The 17,411-nt window shown below is 40.5% G+C and overlaps 1 pseudogene; it reads right to left on the reverse strand.

Annotated features, from left to right (window-relative positions):
- The window catches only part of LOC132491595 (ras and EF-hand domain-containing protein-like), a 49,998-nt pseudogene that overhangs the window by 22,143 nt on the left and 10,444 nt on the right, over positions 1–17,411 (reverse strand).

Below are 17,411 nucleotides of genomic sequence, written 5' to 3' on the forward strand. Positions count from 1 at the left end.
GAAAGGATGCTCAACATCACTAATCATTAGAGAAATGCAGATCAAAACTACAATGAGGTATCACCTCACACCGGTGAGAATGGCCATCATCAAAAAATCTAGAGACAATAAATGCTGGAGAGGGTGTGGAGAAAAGGGAACCCTCTTGCACTGTTGGTGGGAATGTAAATTGATACAGCCACTATGGAGAACAGTATGGAGGTTCCTTAAAAAACTAAAAATAGAACTACCATACGACCCAGCAATCCCACTACTGGGCATATATCCTGAGAAAACCATAATTCAAAAAGAGTCACGTACCACAATGTTCATTGTAGCTCTATTTACAATAGCCAGGACATGGAAGCAACCTAAATTGTCCACCAACAGATGAATGCATAAAGAAGCTGTGGTACATATATACAATGGAATATTACTCAGCCATAGAAAGAAACAAAATTGAGTTCTCTGTAGTGAGGTGGATGGATCTAGAGTCTGTCACACAGAGTGAAGTAAGTCAGAAAGAGGAAAAACAAATACCGTATGCTAACACATATATACGGAATCTAAAAAAAAAAAAAAAAAAAAAAAAAAAAAAGGTTCTGAAGAACCTAGGGGCAGGACAGGAATAAAGACGCAGACGTAGAGAATGGACTTGAGGACATGGGGAGCGGGAAGGGTAAGCTGGGATGAAGAGAGTGGCATGGACATATATACACTACCAAATGTAAAACAGATAGCTAGTGGGAAGCAGCCACACAGCACAGGGAGATCAGCTCGGTGCTTTGTGACCACCTAGAGGGGTGGGTTAGGGAGGGTGGGAGGGAGACGCAAGAGGGAGGAGATATGGGGATATATGTATATGTATAGCTGATTCACTTTGTTATAAAGCAGAAACTAACACACCATTGTAAAGCAATTATACTCCATAAAGATGTTAAAAAAAAAAAAAAGACACCCATTGTGAAGAGGGTAGTCAATCTGTTCTAACGTTCCTGGTTATCAAAATAATAACTCTTGGGCCTCCCTGGTGGCGCAGTGGTTGAGAGTCCGCCTGCCGATGCAGGGGATACGGGTTCGTGCCCCGGTCTGGGAGGATCCCATATGCCGCGGAGCGGCTGGGCCCGTGAGCCATGGCCGCTGGGCCTGCGCATCCAGAGCCTGTGCTCCGCAACGGGAGAGGCCACAACAGTGAGAGGCCCGCATACCGCAAAAAGAAAAAAAAAAAAAATAATAATAATAATAATAACTCTTTAGATGGAGAAAAATAAATGATAATTTGCATATTTTCAGGTCCTTTTTCTGATTATTATGCAATTTTGAGAAACCATGACACTACTTTTTCCTTGTTCTGAGAGGTATTATTCATATATTCTGTTGTGAAGGAGGGGAGGGAACATACACCCAGCCATGATTTTGAACATAATGGCAAAAAGGCCATCAGTAAGATCACTTTATCAACATCCAATGACACCTGATCAGAAAGGCTTTCCCTGGGCACCCTGTGTAAAAGTGCACCTCTCCCAAACCTCATTTTTTCAAATTGCTTTTCATCCATTTCCTTCCTTTGGATGTAAGTTCCTTTCAGGCTGGGACTTAGTCGATTTTGTTTATTGCATGCCCGTAGTCCTACAACAGTATGTGACTCACAGCAGGACTCAGGAAATGCTTGCTGCATAAATGAATCTGTCATTTCTGGCTCTAAACTTGGTTTGGTTGATTTCACTGGGTAAGTAAATACCTAAGTCCTTGGTTAGTCTTCCTCTCCCAAATTTAGGCCTTAGCCAAAACAGAGGAGGACTATTCTACAAAGGACACACACACACAGCTACCTATATATATATGTATTGTACAGAGAGAGAGAAAGGGAGAGATCCATGTATCTGTGTATATAATCCCTAAAGAAAACAGAATCAAGCTAAAGAAGGTCTTTTTCCCATTATCCACTGAAAAAGGAACCATACCCAGGGTGGCACTTGTACTTCCTCAAAATTCATCCTTGCAAAGTCTCATAAGGAAACTTGGCTTCCCCACTGCAGCATACCCGGACAGCACAATCTTGTAAGGCTTCTGCAAGCCATAGGATTTATGGTTACCATCCACCATGTCCGTCTAGGGAAAGAAAGCCACAGTGGATGACAAAGGTAGTGCCAGCTTTCTTCCTAGTAAGTTATATGGCACAAAAATGAAGTGTTCATGAATGAAAGTGCCCCGGAAGCCACCTGCCTGTGGTGAAAGGGCCGAGATGGGCTTTCCTGAGGAGCTAATAATGACGTGGCCTTCACTAGCAGACCCCTCGGGCTTCTAACCCAGGATGGAAGTCACCTTCTGAGCCACCTTCATCCCTTATATCAGGAACCTGTTTTTAATTAAAAAGTCAGCCATTATAAAGCAAAGTCTTTTATTACACGTATACATCATGAAGTAAAAAGAAGAAAAATATGCACCTGAATCTACAGTCAACGCTGTTATGGAACAAAGTGGCCTCAAAAGGAAACCTGTGAGAGTTTTCCCTAACTCAGTAGAGAAAAACATTCTCCTATGTTTCACATGTATGACCTTTAAAACAATGCCCATGACAGATAAAGGTCAAATAGGGTGATACATGTATTTCTACTGAAGATCAGGCCTAGGAGAGCAGTGATTTCGGGGCTCACATCTGTGTCTGAAGTATCACCCCCAAAGCTCTCCTGCAAGCTGTGCAACCTCCAGAATCTCCTCTGGTGCTTGTACTCCACCTCCGAGTCATACTCGGAATCTTTCAGGGTAGACAAGCTGTTCTCAGGCAGGCTGTCAACATCACAATTCATCCTCTGCATGGGATCACAAAGGGCCAGCAAGTCGCAGTCCTCACCCATGTAGGGAGAGTGGGATGACCGGGTGACAAAGGAGAGGACCGCTACCTAAGGGCTGGCAATACTCAAGATGACACAGCAGTGGAATCAGACAGCAATAGAATCAAGAAGACTGATAATCTCATTCTTCCCAAGAGCCACAATGTATTCCATGATTAAGCATCAGGGGAAATAAAATCCTCAGAGCAATATCAGTTCATTCTATGCAACAATCAATTAAGATAAAGACATTTAAATGAAACGTTTAATAAATGAAGCTATCTTCTAAAAATCACCATCTTTATTTCCTGATACAAAAGGAATTAGAACGCCCAGGATGCAAATGCAATCTCAAGTTGTATTAAGAAAATGTATACAGAACATGTGAACCTTTCTACTCTAATGTAGTCAGACCATATTCTGAACAGCGTATCCATTTCTGGATAATATCTCTACTGAAAAGGGATGCCAAGGGCTTCCCTGGTGGCTCAGTGGTTAAGAATCCACCTGCCAATGCAGGGGACATGGGTTCGAACCCTGGTCCAGGAAGATCCCACATGCCACAAAGCAACTAAGCCCGTTCACCACAACTACTGAGCCTGCGTTTTGGAGCCCACGAGCCACAACTACTGAGCCCACATGCCACAACTACTGAAGCCCATGTGCCTAGAGCCCATTCTCTGCAACAAGAGAAGCCACCACAATGAGAAGCCTGCGCACTGCAACAAAGAGTAGCCCCCCGCTCGCTGCAACTAGAGAAAGCCCACGTGCAGCAACAAAGACCCAAAACAGCCATAAATAAATTAATTAATTAATTAATTTTTTAAAAAAGGGGGATGCCAAGAACCTGGATGAGAAAGGCAACTGATGACGTGAGACTTAAAACATTCAGGTCGGTGCACTCGGCTTAAGCTGTAATGGTTTCGCTCTTCAAATACTTGAAGAACTGACACAGGAAGAATACATTCTCTCAGGTTGCACAAGACGAAATAAAGGCCAACTGAATTTTTCTGGGAGTCACATATCTAATCAACATGGTGAGAAATGACAGGTAATTAGAAATGTGTCACCCTGTGGCCATCATCAAAAAATCTACGAACAATACATGCTGGAGAGGGTGTGGAGAAAAGGGAACCTTCTTGCACTGTTGGTGGGAATGTAAATTGATACAGCCACTATGGAGAATAGTATGGAGGTTCCTTAAAAAACTAAAAATAGAACTATCATACAATCCAGCAATCCCACTACTGGGCATATACCCTGAGAAAACCATAATTCAAAAAGAGACATGTACCACAATGTTCATTGCAGCACTATTTACAATAGCCAGGACATGGAAGCAACCTAAGTGTCCATCAACAAATGAATGGGGGATGTGGGAACAGATGTATATGTATGATTGATTCACTTTGTTATAAAGCAGAAACTAATAAAAACAAACAAATAAAAAAACAAAAAACAAAAAAACAAATGAATGGGTAAAGAAGATGTGGCAGGAATAAAGACGCAGAAGTAGAGAATGGACTTGAGGACACGGGGAGGGGAAAGGGGAAACTGGGATTAAGTGAGAGAGTAGCACTGACTTACATACACCACCAAATGTCAAATAGATAGCTAGTGAGAAGCAGCTGCATAGCACAGGGAGATCAGCTCAGTGCTTTGTGACCACCTAGAGGGGTGATAGGGAGGGTGGGAGGGAGACGCAAGAGGGAGGGGATATGGGGATACATGTATACGTACAGCTGATTCACTTTGTTAAAAAGCAGAAACTACCACAAAATTGTAAAGCAATTATACTCCAATAAAGATGTTAAAAAAGAAAAAACAAGGGCTTCCCTGGTGGCACAGTGGTTAAGAGTCCGCCTGCCAATGCAGGGGACACAGGTTCAAGCCCTGGTCCAGGAAGATCACACATGCCACAGAGCAACTAAGCCCGTGTGCTACAGCTACTGAGTCTGCGCTCTACAGCCTGTGAGCCACCACTGCTGAGCCTGTGTGCCACGGCTACTGAAGCCTGAGCACCTACAGCCCATGCTCCACGACAAGAGAAGCCACCGCAATGAGAAGCTCACGCACTGCAATGAAGAGTGGTCCCTGCTCGCCGCAACTAGAGAAAGCCTGTGCGCAGCAACGAAGACCCAACATAGCCAAAAATAAATAAGTAAATAAATTTATGAAAAAAATAATAAAATAAAATAAAAGTAAACTATTCCTATCTGCCCAAAGAGTATTTTCATTACAATTAAATATGCAAAAATATAAAATAAGTTATATTTTTGCTAGAGTTCTTAGAAAAACGATGAAATTAAAACAAATATACAAGATAAAATCCAGTAAGGTCACAAAAGCAATAAAATTAAATTTACAAGATGATTTTAAGTTTTTTAAAAAAATTGGTATTGAAGTATAGTTGATATATATTATATAAATGACAGGTATGCAATATAGTGATTCAGTTTTTAAAGGTTATACTCCATTTATAGTTATTGTAAAATACTGGCCATATTCTCCATGCTGTACAATATATCCTTATAGCTTATTTTATACCTAATAGTTTGTACCTTTTAATCTCCTACCCCTATATTGCCCCTCCCCACTTCCTTCTCCCCACTGGTAACCACTAGTTTGTTCTTTATATCTGTGAGTCTGCTTCTTTTTTGTTATACCCACTAGTTTGTTGTATTTTTTGGATTCTACATATAAGTGGTATCATATAGTATTTGTCTTTCTCTGTATGACTTATTTCACTTAGCATAATGCCCTCCAAGTCCATCCATGTTGCCGCAAATAGCAAAATTTTATTCTTTTTTATGGCTGAGTAGTACTCCATTGTATATATAGACCACATCTTCTTTATCCTTCCTTCTTTGATGGACACTTACGTTGTTTCCATACTTGGCAACTGTAAGTAATGCTGCTGTGAACATTGGGTGCATGTATCTTTTCAAATTAGTGTTTTTGTTTTTTTCTGATATATACCCAGGAGTGGAATTGCTGGGTCATATGGTAGTTTTAGTCTTTTGAGAAACCTCCATACAGTTTTCCAGAATGGCTGCACCAATTTACATTCCCACCAACAGTGTACGAGGGTTCCCTTTTCTCTACATCTTCACCAACATTTGTTATTTGTGGTCTTTTTGATGACAGCCATTCTGACAGGTGATATCTCACTGTGGTTTTGATTTGCATTTCCCTGATGATTACCAATGCTGAGCATCTTTTCATGGGCCTGTTGACCATCTACATTTCCTCTTTGGAAAAATGTCTATTCAGTTCTTCTGCCCATTTTTTACTCAGGTTGTTTGGTTTTTTTTGATGTTGAGTTATATGAGATGTTTATATATGTTGGATATTAACCCTTTATGAGTCATACTATTTGCAAATGTTTTCTCCCATTCAGTAAGTTGTCTTTTCATTTTGTTTATGGTTTCCTTTGCTGTGCAAAAGCTTTTAAGTTTAATTGTTTCTTAAAAACAAAAAGGAAGGAAGAAAATAATCATTGGAGTCTTGCAGTTCAATATGGTGGACAGAACACATGAATTTGTCTTCTTCCCCTTTTGAGACCTCATTAATATGAAATTACAAAGGAAATAAGCCAATAAAAGTTAAAACACATGGTGTGGGAAGGGGAAGCTGGGGCGAAGTGAGAGAGTAGCATGGACATATATACACTACGGAATGTAAAATAGTTAGCTAGTGGGAAGCAGCCGCACAGCACAGGGAGATCAGCTCGATGCTCTGTGATGACCTAGAGGGGTGGGATAGGGAGGATGGGAGGGAGGCTCAAAAGGGAGGGAATATGGGGACATATGTATGCATATGGCTGATTCACTTTGGTGTACAACAGAAACTAACACAGTACTGTGAAGCAATTATACTCCAATAAAGATCTATTTTTAAAAAAAAGTTAAAAGAATGGAAGAGGGGCCCATCAGCAGTAAAGTGATTTAAACACATTGCTGGAAAAAGGAAACTGGATGGTAATGTGCTGACAAAGGGAAGAGAGTTGGGGGAAAGGAGGTCCAGAAGATGTGTGTTGAAGGTCCAACTGTAGAACAAAGAAGAGACAGCTGGTCATGCAGAACCCCAGAGAGTGAGAAGGGGGGCTGAAAATAGAGATTAAAATTGTATACTAAGGCACACTGCCTCTCAAGCCCATAGCTGCTCTTACTCTAGGAAAGAAGAGCAGATAAGCCAGAGCTGATTCCAAATGCAACAAGACAGGGTTTGTCTTTTTAAAAATAACTGAATCATTCCCAGAAGGAAAGCTAAGACTTCTCTCTAAACATACATACCCCATGCACCTAGTAATTGGGGTCCCCTGTCTGACAGCCAGCTTCACACACAGAGCTCCAAGGAAGACCATCTTTCAGAGGAGATGCCTTGAGGTAAACAGATCTACTTGCTACATCAGCTACCTAAAATGATCTGAAATTCCAAGATGACACCTGGGTAGCAAGTTTAAAAAGCAATCAGTCCAATAAGAATAGAAATTTCCTGGACTCCAAAATTAGTACTTTCAAGGAGAAAAAAAACAAATTCCATGCACTGCAAAGAATAAGTTGCAAGGTATCAGTGATATCATGAAGATGGCAGAGTTTCTTTTTACAAGAAACCAAAAACTCAACCAGAGAATCCAAGAGAAATAAGCAACTTTACAAGAAAGTCATGAATCAAACACAAAACCAATTAAGAGGTAGCAAAACTCAGAACTGGCAGTACATAAAGGGGATTCATCTGACCACAAAGCTGGGAACCTTCTCTTTTGAGTGGCATAGGAATAATGACTGGAGAGAAAGAAATGAGTTTCTCAGAACCAGTGGCATAAGGTGTTGACAATTATACTAAATTGGTAAACTTCTGTATAGTTCTTTACAGCCTTTAACATGCTCTCCCATAAATCATCTCCTACTCTCTTACAGGACAACCCTAGGAGGCAGGCAGGAAGTCTGGTATAAACATGAAAGCACCACCTTTGTAAAGACAGAAAGACAACCCATTGCTTATTAGCTGAGTGACTTTGAACAAGTTATTAAACCTGGAACTCATTGTTCCCATCCATAAAAGTGGGGAATTTGCACTTTCCTCAGAGAAAGTTAGAGAATTGAATTTTTTTTAATTATGAAAAAGAGCTTCATAACTACAAAGTCAATAAAATGTTAGTTATTAGGGTTAGACAGGACAGTTTATTATTAATCCCCATTTACAGATGAGAAGCTAATGATCAAAATGAGGAAGTCAATTGTCCAATGTATTACAGGCAGAAATTGGCAGGTCTTGATAAGGACTCAGGTCTCGTCACTACTGACTCTCACTGTTCAGGGCCTGTTTGGTCTTCATCATATGCTGTATCAGGGCAAGAAACTCTGTCTCCTTTTGCAAACATCCTCTTAGTCTAAAGATTTGGGATGACATGGAAATAAGTAAAGACAGTGGCTAGGAGAATCTGTGACTCTAGCATAAGGCAAAGGATTGGTCCATTCAAATTCTGTAATAAAAGCTTAGTATGTATGGTCTAATGACCTGTGGAAATCAGATATAAGGTTGACATTGATAATAATTTTCCAAGAAGGATATGGGGGGAATTCTTAATAATTCCAGAGGTTTAAATAGCAATAACCCACAAAATGCAGTTAATTGTCTATCTCATTCAGTATAAATACTGGAAGGAGCATTAAAGGTTATCACATGAACAATCAGAAAAGCAAAGTGATGTGCCCACAATGCCACTTTCATGGATGATTATTTTTTAAGCACCCATTTTCATTTTAGCTAAGATAATTCCATTAGTTATGGAGACCATCCACATGCAGGAAGTGAATCCAGTACTGTGCTGGAGACAATGGGTACCAGCAGGTGAGAGGCTATTTATTTTAAGCATCTCTTCCCAAACTCTGTATTCAGTGATGTTGACTTGGGAGCCTGAAATCGGTAACGGCAGGAGTATTTATACCATGGAAATCGTCAAATGCTACAAATCCCTCCTTCCCTTCCTCCCCTCTCCAGAGCCTGTTGTTATTAAACATCTACCAGCACAGCAGAGTGAAGCAGACCCTACTCATTAGAAACCAAATAGAGCAAAGGCCAAAACCAATCACACCTTTGCTTTCACTTCAGCAGGTTCTCTCCCACTTCTTGCTCATCAGGGATCCTCTAGATCTGGAACTTTCCACAGAGAAGAGAAATATTCATTTCATTTAATAAACATTCACTGAATACATGTACCTTGTAGTAAGCTGGGTGTAGGGCTGCATGACAAGGAAAGACCATTTCCCTACTGTCATAAGCAGACCCGGGACTTGAGGGCCCTTGGTTGGTAAAGACCAAGGAAAGAAAACTGAGGTTTGATGGACAAGTGTTCAGGGGATCAGAAATATTTATTAGATGTATGCAAAAGATAAGCTGCCCTTAGAAACAGAAAAAGAAATTAGGGGCCTTAAAAAAAATTTTTTTTTGCCAAGGAGTCCAATTTGATTCTGAAATCTGATCCATCTGTTGCTTCCATATGATTCCATATATTTTTAGTTGCTAATAATTTAGACACACTGAGATACTGAAAGTATCCCTCAAAGTCCAGCTGCCACATACCTACCTTTCTGAGTTTCTTTATTGTCACCGTAGATCTCCCACTTCTGTTTCACGCTGAAGTCTGAGGTCACTAAGGGCTTCCTCAGCTTTGCATTTTTCCTGAAAGAAAAAAAAAAAAGAAAGATTTTTTTCACTTAAGTAGGTTCTTCAGAGTCCTGTGGGTGAGAAACATTTTGGGTCAAAAAGGCTGATCCCAAGTCTCCTACAGAGATGGTGAGAAGGGATAAGGGAAGTAACCAAACTTTAGATGCCCAGCACGTCCATAACGGAAACCTACAAGAGTGAAAGAATTGAGGAATCTCGCAACCTACGTATACACATCACCTGGGGCGACACCTCTGTGACCACGACTCAATTGTGATAGAGGGCTGTAACACATCAATTAACTAGCTAATTAATTACTGCTGTGTTTAATTAAAAGCTACTGGCACAGCCAAGGGCCCCAGTGCTTGCCTGAATCCTATCATGTCATCAGGACTCAGGAAGTCCTGGTGGGTTTACTGCTTTTCCAAGAGCTCACGCCTTACCTACATTCAAATCACATCACCTGCAAATGTCTATGCAAGTGCTGCCCCTTAGGCTGGTATTTCTCATATGTGTCACCCCTGGTGCAGAGAAGGGCAGAAGGGCACCCCAGGAGGTCAGGGGCTGAAGCGCTCATGAGTCCAGATACCTTGGAATGTTCTTCTCTTAACACATTATGGAAATTTATATCCTATGTTCAGTATTCAAATAAAGCTTTAAGTTTATAACTACTGGAATTTGAGTGTAACAAGGCCTAAATAAAAGGAAAATATACCAGGTTTGTTCATTATTTATTATTATTAAGATGCCAATTCTTCCCCAATTGATCTTTAGATGCAATTGAAGTCTAAGCAAACCCCCAGCAGGGGACTTCCCTGGCGGTCCAGTGGGTAGGACTCCAAGCTCCCAATGCAGGGAGCCCAGGTTCGATCCCTGGCCAGGGAACTAGATTCCACATGCATGCTGCAACTGAGACCTGGCACAGCCTAAATAAATAAATAATAAATAAATAAATATTAAAAAAAAAAACCCAGCAGGTTTTGTTTTCTAGTTTTGGGGGTTGTTGTTTTTGGGGTTTTTTTTAGAAACTGACAACGTGATTCTATGGAAATTAGAGGAAATGGAAATTAGAGGACTTAAAATAGCCAGGACGACTTTGAGAAATAAAAAACTTGAAGAACTAATACTACCTGATTTTAAGACTTATCATAAAGCAATGGTCATCAAGACAATGTAACACTGGCATAAAGATAGACAACTCAATCAATGTAACAGAGCAGAGAGCTCAGAAATAAACCCAACACGAATACAGAAGACTGATTTTGGACAAAGTGCAAAAGCAATCCAGCAGAGATAGTCTTTTCAACAAATGGGCTGAAACAATTAGGTATGCACGTGCAAAAAAATGAACTTTGATCCATACCTTGCAAAATGGATCCTAAATGTGAAACCTAAAACAAAAAAACTTATAGAAGAAACATAGGAGAAAATCTTTGCAAACTTGGGGTAGGCAAAGATTTCTTAAACACCAAAAGCATGATCTGTGAAAGAAAAAATTGACAAATTGGACTTCATCAAAATAAAACATTTCTACTCTTCAAAGACACTGTCAAATTAGTTCTGCTCATTTTATTCACAAGAAAATTTTGGTCTGGAGAACCATTTCTATGGCCACTCTAGTCTCCTATCTCATTTCCTTCAAACTTCCCATCTTCTAAACACCCTTAGGTGCTCACTGTCCTCAAATATTTTGCACAGCACCTAACACATAATACATAAATTTTCAACAGAGGAGACAAATATGTTATCTTGGTTGACTTCACATCATCCCATCCCTTAACTAATTTTTTTTTCAATTTTTGAGACTGAAGAATTGGGAAATAGCTTTATCCCTCCCTAGTCAAAGTATATTTTAATATCAGTCTCTGATCAAAACCAAAACTCTTTGCATTTCCTATCTAGAAATCAAACACTGCACATCAGTCAAGGCTCTCCCAAAAGTCACTTGTTCCATGAGGCCTGCCTGCCTGCCCTGACTGATTCAACCACAAGAAATCCCTTCCCCTGACACATTTTATCTGAAGCTCTGTGTACTGAGTTTTCTGTGGATGTTTATCTTCCCAGTTACCCTATCAGTCTCCATACCCCCTGCAGCACCCAGAGATCTGACTGGCAACAGATCCTGCATTAATGAATAAATGAGGTCAGAGCCCAGGGAAGAAGGACACAGTGGGAGGTGAAGTGAAGAAGGCGGCGTTTTGCACTGGATCTGAGGCAGGTGGAGGACTCTGCCGCTGGGAGGGTAAAGAACACAGTGGTGAGGAAGGAGCAGGGGACCCTTGCCGGGCACAGGGTCAGGAAGGAGATGGGAAATCTGACTGACAAGCTGAAAAGGGTCAATCCCCTTCTGAACACAGTGAGAAAGGAGAGATTCTAGAAAGCACAACAGATTGCATCTGAAATCTACAGGAAATCTACAGGCAAGAGCATACGCTCCACTTCCACCTGCTGGTTGCCTTCTCCTTCCTTTATTTTTCCTTCTTCTCCTTTTACATTGTTTTGAATGGGGGAGGTGCCCAATATTTCCTATATAACCTACACTACGAAAGCTGAAAAAACTCAAAAATTATCAGCTGGAGAAACTGTCTGTCCTGCAGGGATCTGTAACTAATATTTCTGATATGCAGAGATCCCTTCATTTTCTTCCACCTCAGATTTGTGTTTTTATGGGTCGAGGTTACTGAAATCGGAACTCTGGCTGAATGGCTAAAACAATGTTGTGAATCCTAAATATATTTCAATAACAAACTAGGATGCATTTTTAATAAAAGAATATTTATGTTTAAGTTTATAAGCATTATTATATGTATGTAAGTCCCCACAAATCAAGTCACATGATTATGTAGATGAAAACGCACTTAAAATCCTGTGTAACATAGATTACCCACCACCAGCTTCTACAGAAGGTGAGGACTTGCTTGTCTTTCTAAATCTCCCAATGACTTCTTAATGTACTATAGAACCATGAGTACCAGTAAAGAGCTCATTTCCTCTCCTAAAATTAGCATATTCTGGGATATAATTGCATTCTATCTGTTCACTCAGCAGCAAATGTATTTCTTGAATTCATATTTAATATATATTGAACACCTACCACTAACTATTGAATGATTGGCATTTAGCTATATTATTATTGATATTGTGGAAGAATAGCTGTTGGGTGCATAAGCTATAGCCGAATTTTCTTCAACAGTTAAATCTTGACCCTACACTTGAGTATATATGATACTGGCAAGAAAATCTGTTGGAGATTGTGTACAACCTGCTCTGGCCTTCTTAAAAGTCTTTCTCAAAGGTTACAAGAGTTTGCTCTGAAAAATCATGTAATTAAATGAGAATTTCTTTTCTATGATGTCTTTGAACTATCTTAAAACTATCTGTACACATGCAGAGTTTGTTTAGTTACTATACAAAAAACATATCACAAAAAGAAGTCTTTAATCTACTTTTAATTTAAAAATCATTTATTTTTACCTACCTACCCTGCTACCTAAACTTCAAACACAAAGATAAACCAATCATCGTTTTCCAGTCTCTCTGTTTTATGCAGATAGACCAAAAAATATCAAACTAAAGCAAAATTATAGAGATTTTCTTACAAATTTTCTTCAACACATTTCCCCTTTAAAGCAAAATGTTGTTGACATCTTCAATTTCAACATTTCAACAGTTAAAACCCTTTGAGACATCATCTCATTCAATGATGCCTGGGGTGTATTTTCCACAAGGTAGAAGTTTCCTGAGATACTCTCCACTTCATTGCTTCCCCAGAAACCTGCAGAAAATTTTAATTACTTTTTCATTTGATTTTCTAAAGAATCGAAGGGTGATTTTCTGGAATGTGATTTTAAAAAGAAGGTAGTGGGGCTTCCCTGGTGGCGCAGTGGTTGAGAGTCCGCCTGCCGATGCAGGGGACACGGGTTCGTACCCCGGTCTGGGAGGATCCCACATGCCGCAGAGCGGCTGGGCCCGTGAGCCATGGCTGCTGGGCCTGCGCATCCGGAGCCTGTGCTCCGCAATGGGAGAGGCTGCAGCAGTGAGAGGCCCGCATACTGCAAAAAAAAAAAAAAGAAGGTAGCCAAAAATCCTATTAAAATCTTTTTCACACTATACCAGGATCATTTTCCCTGAAAACTAGTCCACTTCTGTGCTCCCAGAGCTACAGCCTGCTAAAAGAGCAAACAACCTTCAGATCTGCAAACACTATCTCCTGAAGAAATCTGACCTCAACCCTTCAGGAGATCCAAGAAAAGAAAAGTCAGTCTTTGGGACTTCCCTGGTTGCGTGGTGGTGAAGACTCCATGCTTCCAATGCAGAGGGCCCAGGTTTGATCCCTGGTCAGGGAACTAGATCCCACATGCATGCCGCAACTAAGAGTTTGCATGACACAACCAAGATCCGCCGCAACCAAATACATAAATTAATTAATTAATAACAAAAGAAAAAGTCAGTCTTCTCTTAATTGAGTTACCACTTAACTCACTGGTTCATCAGATAAGGAAAAAGCAATTTCAGTGAGCTGTGTATTTACATTTATCTCAATTTACATTTTTCATCCCAAAACTTCACTGGTTTCCAGTTCTGGTTCCCTGAGGTATGAGCTACCCTCTCTCACCTGTGTGGATAACATCCCTTTTGGGCAGTACAACTGGCTTAAAAGCTACTAAACAAAACAGAAATAAATGCTGAATGGTTTCTTTAAATGCAAGTGGTACTAAAGAAGGAGCCATAATAAAGTTATTACAATAATCTGCTTGAGTGGACAAGGAGAACCCACAAAGCAGTAGTATCTGTTTACCTCCATATACAGTTTTGTAGCATTTTCCCAAGACTCAGAAAAAAAAGAGCATTAAAGATAATCTCAATGACCAACCATTGGGCTGGGAGCCCAAGACACAGGTGCAAGCCCATATCTTGCTTATGGCTTCATATCAGCATAAGACTATGTCCACTCTTGGCTAGATGCCTACTTCTCACATGTATTCATAATATTATAAATCCATGTTTTGTGTTTACCTTTCTAAATGACATAATTTCTACAAAGATAATTTAGATTTACAGTGTCTGCTTTGGGGAACATTCAAAATGAACCAAAGGGGGAAAGGAGTTAAAATATACATAAAAACAGAAAAGGAATAAAACTGCAAAAAATACCAATTTCAAAATGATGGCAGCACTCCAGTCATCTGAAACTCACATATCTGGCACCACGAGGAATCCAAAAGAAGATTGAAAGTCAGGAAAGGATGAACAGCACCCTGTGAGACACCCCTCCTTGGCACAGGACTACATTCAAGGGGGTTTAAAACTCAATTCTAGTATATCTGATCATTTTGCTTTCTGAGTCTTCAGCAAACGAAGGTTCTCAGAAAGGAAGGAAGAAAGAACCAACAATAGTAAATTGTAACCTGGCAGCCTGAGAGCAAAAGCAGAAAATGCACATAGGAACTCAAAAAGCCAAGCTGAACTACCATCCCCCAAATCCTGAGGATATCACTATACTACAGTCCAGGATGAAACTTGGCTTCATAATGATGACCCTGAGTTAGCAAGGAAAGCTGAAGTTATTTTGCAAACAGTTATTAAAAGCAAGGCATTGGGTGACTCCATATGCTTACCAAAAGACATGTGACAGACTGCCCATGGCAGCACTCTATGTGACAGCCACAAAGTAGAAAGTACCCAAATGGCCATTAATAGTAAAACAGATAAATGAATTGTGATATCTTCACACAGTGAATACTCTACAGCAGTGGAAATGACAGATCTACAACAACAAGCTCACAAGCATAACGGTGAGTGCAAGAAGCCAAACCCGTGTATAGTAAGGAAAAGAACAGGCAAGAGATCATGCCTGGGGGTCAGGGAGGGGCTGTAGGGATTGGTTGGAAGGGAGCACAGAGAGCTTCTAAGTAACATGCTGTTTCCTGATCTGGATGCTGAATATGCGAGCATTCCATCTGGAAAGATTCAGCAAGCTGTACACCAAGCTCTGTGCCCTTTTCTGTATGTGTATTTGTCTCTGAAGAACACATTCACAAAATATTACACAATATACTTGATGAAGTATAAATTTCTTATCTTCGTGGTAAATCCAATCATGAACACTTCACAATTCAGATTTCAAGTAACCAGAGGCAACCACAGGCAAAATTTGAAGCACATGATGTTCATCTTTCCTCCCTCAGTTCCACATTCTTTCTGGGGCTTTTCTATCTTTTGAAAAGCAACTCCCCCCCACCACCAAGCATGGTCACACACCACGCCCTCCCCGTTTCTCATTTCCTCAGCAGAGTTTAATACACACACAAATCTCCCAGGGATCCCGTTAAAATGCAGATGCCTCAGTAGGTCTGTGGTGGGACCTAGAGCCTGCATTTCTAGAAAAACTCCCAGGTGTGGCCAATGCTGCTTGAGTGAGGCCTCGAGCTGCAGAGCCTGAGAAAAGACGTGATTTAAAACTAGTGCCTGCCAAGCTCCTGGGTGCTGAGGAATGCCTCATCCCGGGAATATGAGCATGGAAGTTTTAGGGCCCATATCTGGTGGAACATTCCTGGCTTCCCAATGCCTCTCAAATTGCATCCCTATTAGCTCTACCAACTCAGGGACAAAAACTAGTAGTTGGGGACAGTAAAGTAAAAACCTGCTCCTACTCTAGGGAGTTTTGCTCTGTTTCTCATGAAAACTTCACCTTTGGACTTGTTAGCATAGTGCCTTTCCCATAGCACTTACGGGAGGGAGGGAGGGAGGGAGAAGAAGGGAAAGAAAGAAAGGAAGTGAGCAAGCAAGCAGTTAGTTTGCCTGGGAAAGTGCAGCAATGTAAAGTGCTGGTGTGACTTGCCAGATGGCTGAGAGGCTGCTTAAATCCAAGATGTCTCTTCCATGAGGGGCTCAATTTGCTGTTACGAATGTTTTCATGAAGAGTGAGGTTGTAGGGTGAGAATGGAGAGGTAGACACCAGGGTGAGTAAGCCCTCTTCTCCCAGGGCATCTCAGAGCCATGAACACAGATAGGGCAAGCCTTTTCCTGGCAGATAGAAAAATGTTAATAACTTTAAAGCCTCCCCAGAAACTTGGTATGTGGTTTTGAAGTGTTTCAGCATTTGGAAGGGGTACAAGGGGAATATAACATATGTATAGGGATTTTTCCCAGATTCAAATAAATATTCGAAAATTTTCTGGTGTGTATTTTATAAGATGGAAGCAATAAAATAAAAAAAGAAAGAAAGAAATGCTCTCTGATCTTTCCAAAATATTCCCGTAACATAGGGAATCTCGAAAACAGAGTATATGTAAAACATTTTATTTAATAGCTGCAATGGTTAATTTTATGTGTCAACTTGGCTAGGCTGCAGTGCTTACGTATTTGGTTGTACGTGTCTGGACGGTGCTGTGAAGGTCTTTTGTACATGAGATTAATAAAGCAGATTACCCTCCATAATGTGAGCAGGCCTCTTCCAGTGAGTTGAAGACCTTTAAATGAAAACTTATCATCCCCAAGAAAGAGGGAATTTTGCCAGCCCACTGCCTTCCCTGAGTCTCCAGCCTACCCGCCCAGCCTGCAGATTTCAGACTTGCTAGCCTCCACAATTGTGTGAGCTAATTCCTTAAAATAAATCCACCCCCAGCCCCCGCCTCTATACACTCTCTCTCACACACACACACACACACACACACACACACACACACACACATCTTACTGGTTCTGTTTCTCTGGAGAACCCCAACTAACATAATGGGTTATGTCATTGTACTTTCATTGGAGTTAATCACATAAACAAATACACCAGCTTCACAGTGAATAAATGTTAGCACTGCTTAAAAGAGTTGAGTAAGATTATTCAGCTTACTTGGTTGAATAAATTGAACTCAAGAAGAACTGAATTCTTATTCAGCTGCTGAATGAGAACTTTAATTTTAAATATCA

Source organism: Mesoplodon densirostris, chromosome 6, assembly GCF_025265405.1.
Source record: "Mesoplodon densirostris isolate mMesDen1 chromosome 6, mMesDen1 primary haplotype, whole genome shotgun sequence".
In the NCBI taxonomy this organism is placed as follows: Eukaryota; Metazoa; Chordata; class Mammalia; order Artiodactyla; family Ziphiidae; genus Mesoplodon; species Mesoplodon densirostris.